Below are 4907 nucleotides of genomic sequence, written 5' to 3' on the forward strand. Positions count from 1 at the left end.
TACTGATCTTGAATTTATATTCTAGAAAACTCATTGTTAAATATTTCATGTTCTATATGATTTTAACATGCATGCTAATAAGATATTATTTATCATTCGATCAATTAACTCATCTTTAATTTATGTATTATTTTTAACTACATAAAATATAATTTAAACAAATAATTGATGAAAAGGCTATTGAAATTTGATTGCCATAAAATTTTGCCTAGCATGGAGAATATTCAAAAATAATATAATTCAAAGATTGATTTGTCAAAATTCTCATCCAACTAAAAAATTTCTAAGTATTGTAATATTCCATAAACTATATCGAATAAAAACAAAGTTTATTTTCCACCAGTCGTACAATATTGATCAGAGAATTACATTAAAATATATATATATATATATATATATATATATATATATATATATATATTATTGCATGTGCTTCAGTGCTTGTACAAGTAGCAAATAGTGTAAAATGAAATACATGCGTAATGCATTATTTTAGAAGTAAACAATCTCACATCACACAATCAAATGTATTGAACTTAACAACCGGAAGGCATTTAAGTGGATGAGCCATATGAATAAAAGCGCCTTTTTTAACTTCAGTATTAACCTTAGCCTCAGCCGCTTCTCCATCTCCAACCACTTTCCAATCGAAACATTGAACCATGGTTGCAACTGCTATTTGTGCTACTCAACCCTAACTTTGAACCAGGGCAAGCTCTCCTCCCTGCTCCAAAAGAAAGAAAACTAAAAGTTTCATCTTGTTTATATTTCATACTTTCTTGTTTTTCTGAGGAAACCAAAAACCTCTCTGGCTGGAACTCATTTGGATTGTTCCATAAATCTGGATCTCTATTTATGGCATATAGATTGATTAACACCATGGTTTCTTGGGGTATTTCAAAGCCTCCTTGTTTGCAACTTTGACGGCTTTTTCTTGTTGTCATAGGCAATGGTGGATATAGTCGTAGTGTTTCTTTTACAACTGCTTGCAAGTAGGGGAGATTCTCAACATCTGATTCCTTGACTAGTCTAGTACTACCATAGATCAAATTTATTTCCTCTCTAACCTTGTTGAATACAGAATGACCTTCGATGAGGTACCAGTACTTGCGACAAAAAGATCCCAGTAAAAGTGCAACATGTAAGCAGATGAGAGATACATAATAAGAGTTGAACCTATTGCAGATAAATCACTAATTTGCATGCTTGAACTTATCAAAATTTTTCTTGCAATTCATTTAATTCATAACGGACTCAAGGTTAACAGAAGCTTATATAAACCATTTGTCATGTATTACCATGAAAAACTTGTCACAGTTTCATTGAAGCATAGTTCCATTTAAAGTTCTCCAACATATTTTGCCTTTAGAGAGGTAAGTGTGAGCATAAGAAAAGTCTTGACAAGAATGTTTGTGATAAAGCAAAGTACTTGTATGGTGTGCAGAATGCTATATATATATATATATATATATATATATATATGGAGAGAGAGAGAGAGAGAGAGAGAGAGAGAGAGAAAAGAGACCATTTGAAAGACATTGAAGAAAGAATTTTACTAAGGACACCAAGTTTTACACAAAAAATTGCACACCACTCTCACATCTAATTTTACTTGAAATACACTACAATACAAAAGCTGTGAGAGTAAGTGGACTTTTCTTTTTTTAAATACTAGTATAATGCTATAGTTATAAACTTTTTTTAATTTTAACAATTTTGTTCTATAAAAGTATACTTTTCCCCCCTTAACAATATTATTAATTCTTTTAAGAGTAATGCACAGTTACAAACTTTTTTACAATATTTTACAAATTGTTAAGGAAGAAAATTCATATTGGTTCACACATGTCTCACTACTTACACAATTTTCTTTTACTTACCAATAGTGACTCACTACATCAACAATTTCTATAATAAAAAATTGTAGTTCTAGCATTTTTCTCATTTAAAAGAAAATTTTAAATCTAAAATCTTACTAAATATACAAGCCCAAAAAATTACCTTAACTACAAAAATTATGAATAGTAAAACTAAAATAATTTTGTCCTTACACAATAGCAGACGCACGCATCCCAGAATTGTTGTAGATAACCAATGATAAAGCTATCCCCCAAACTCCATATCTAGCTCCATCCCTGGGAACATGTGATTAATAACCACATGCATGCAATGTCATCAATTTGTGCTATATTAAAACAAGAATTAAAAAAAAAAATCAATATCATATTATACGTTAAATGAAATATGGATTACAAATAAAATAAAAAATAATAGTACTTTCTTTAGGTAGTTCATTTAAGTCAAAGTAATTTAATGGAACAAGTTGATGAGTCTCACTTGTAACTAAATTGCCATCCATTTGTGCTACATTAATTCAAAATTAAAACAATCCACATTAGGATAAATGAAATGAAAAACATGATACAAATAAAGCTGCACTCAATTAAAGCATTAATAGATAAGTCAGTGGTGGCAACTTTAACAGAAATTCATAAATGGTTTTGAATGTCTCTTTGAAGCCAGCTTATTAGGCTTTGGTTCACAACAAAAATAAAAATATTGACCACCACATATTTTACTTGCCGTCAGTATGTATCTACTAAAACATCGTAATTTTTCTGTGCGTCTCTATAAGCATAGGAAAATTGTAATCTATGTGTGCTACATTAAAATAAAATTAAAACAATCCACATCATATTTTAGTATAAATGAAAAAAAAAAAAAAAAACCTCATATTCAAATATATTTAAAATAAATATGAATTTCATAAAATAAAATTATTATACCTTGCAAAATAATTGTTTAATCCTTCATTGAACATTTGAACTTTTCTTCATCTCTTTTTTTTTTTTTTTTTTTTTGAAGTGGGTTTGATAACGGTAAAGTGAATGAAAGTGAGTTTGATATTAGTAAAGTGAAAGAAGATGAAGAGTAAAATATTGATAAAGTAAAATTGAGTGGAAAATAAAAAGTGGAATGAAGGAAAATATGTTAAAAATGTGTTAAAGGGGCATTTTTGTCTAATAATTTCTGAAAAAACCAAAGTACACGTTCCCACAAACCAAAGATGAAATGTAATTTTTTGACAATTTCCTATGCAGGTGGGACCTGGGGCTGATTCATTAACAGGTGCTGGCCGGCACCTGTTAACAAAACAGTTTTAAAATATAGGATTTAATTGAAAGTTTTGAAAATGTAAAGTTTAGTTTGTAGCCACTCTTAAACTATAAGGATAAAACCTCCTTTTTTGTATCTATCTATCTCTATTGATGATTAGATTGATAGATAGATATGATACACCAGCACAATACCGAAATATTGAATTCTCTTGGTTAATCCAAAATAGGGAGAAATATTTATAACATTTTTTTTAGAAACCAGTATTTATAACATTGATCAAATTGATAATTTATCAGGATAAGTGATAATATATCATGGTATATATTAAAATAAGTGACCAAAAGTTCAAATCATGGTTTTAACACTGGCATAGTCAAAGAATTGGTTTTAGTTTTGGCTTCCAACTTTGACCAGTTTTATATTGGTTTTGGGAGATTTTGCTAGACCTAATTGGTGTCTGATTCTCGATTAAACAGGTTGAACAGGCCAGTCCAGTCCATTTTTAAAATAACAGTTCAAACTATGTTCCTCTTTGCCTTCAAGTTAAAATTTTGTGCGTTGGAATTCACTCATTGATGGGAAGTTTAAGTCCACACAAGAAAAGGATTTTTTTTTTTTTTAGGTATATAAAGAGATGTATTATATTGATGGTAATTGATCAAGACAATGAATGAAAAAAAAAAAAAAAAATTTGTTTCATACCTATCTGGACTTTCAATGTTTGCTGTTTCTATAAGCCAAGAAAGGAAACCAGCCGATAATTAATTGAAGGCAAGCAGGAAGCAAAAAACAAAAAAAAACAAAAAAACATTTACAGTTAATAAAGCCTTGAGATTGATTCTAGTCATTTTGACCTCAGCCTTGTCATCTTGATACACCTTCAACAATATATCCATAAAATCTTGAGTGTCTTTCTTCCCAATCTGATCTTCATGCTCCTTCAACATCCTTTCCAAGAGCTCATCAATCCTTAGTTGTATACTTATGACTTGCTTTCCAAACAACCAGAAAGCCAAAAAACCAAAGGGTCCCAACATTTTTCCAAAAAATGTATTTGGACCAACACTAGAGATGTCTTTCATTATCTCTCTAATCCTTTCAGCTTCATCACCTTTCTCTGAACAACTTGTGCTTGCCGCCATCTTACACAGCATATTATTTGTTAGCTTCATAAGCTCAACACCCAAATCAACAAACTCTTTCCGCTTAGCACTCTCGAGAACATTTTGCGAAAAACGTGCAAGTTCTTTATCTCGAGCCGCCCAGGACCTTTCAAGCTGTTTAGGTGAAAGAAGTTCCGTCAAGCACAATTTCTTGATGAACCGCCATATGGGACACTGAAAAATCCAGAGCCTCCATACGGAGTTTTCTCTGAGAAACCTGTCCTTGAATGTTCTGCGAAAGAAAGATCATGAGTTTTAAATTCAGTGCCCACTGAGGCTGATGTAACCACAGTGCACTGAGAAAAACCAAGGCGGAAATTGAAAATAAGGCTATATTGGGTGGAGAGGTTTTGCAAGGATTTGTATACTGATGGCCAAACAAAGTGGAGATGACCAATAACTGGTAAACTTGGTGGGCTTGGAGGGAGTTTGGGATGGGTTTTATGCTTGTTGAAAATATAGTAAAACAAAATAGTTGAGAGGAACAAGAGGAGGGAGCACGCCTGGTTGTATTGGCTATCAGGCATGTTGGCCATAGCTTCTAGTATTCTCTATCAACGTTAGAGTTATAAATAATTCAGCTAATCCTCCTATACAGTCAGTTAAGGATATCTACATAATAAA

At 31.2% G+C, this 4907-nt stretch overlaps 1 pseudogene; it reads right to left on the reverse strand.

Annotated features, from left to right (window-relative positions):
- Nucleotides 1-508: 508 nt before the first annotated feature.
- LOC142615383 (cytochrome P450 705A1-like) lies at nt 509-4819 on the reverse strand (annotated as a pseudogene).
- Nucleotides 4820-4907: the final 88 nt, after the last annotated feature.

The sequence above is a fragment of the Castanea sativa genome, chromosome 11 (genome assembly GCF_040712315.1).
Source record: "Castanea sativa cultivar Marrone di Chiusa Pesio chromosome 11, ASM4071231v1".
Taxonomy (NCBI): Eukaryota; Viridiplantae; Streptophyta; class Magnoliopsida; order Fagales; family Fagaceae; genus Castanea; species Castanea sativa.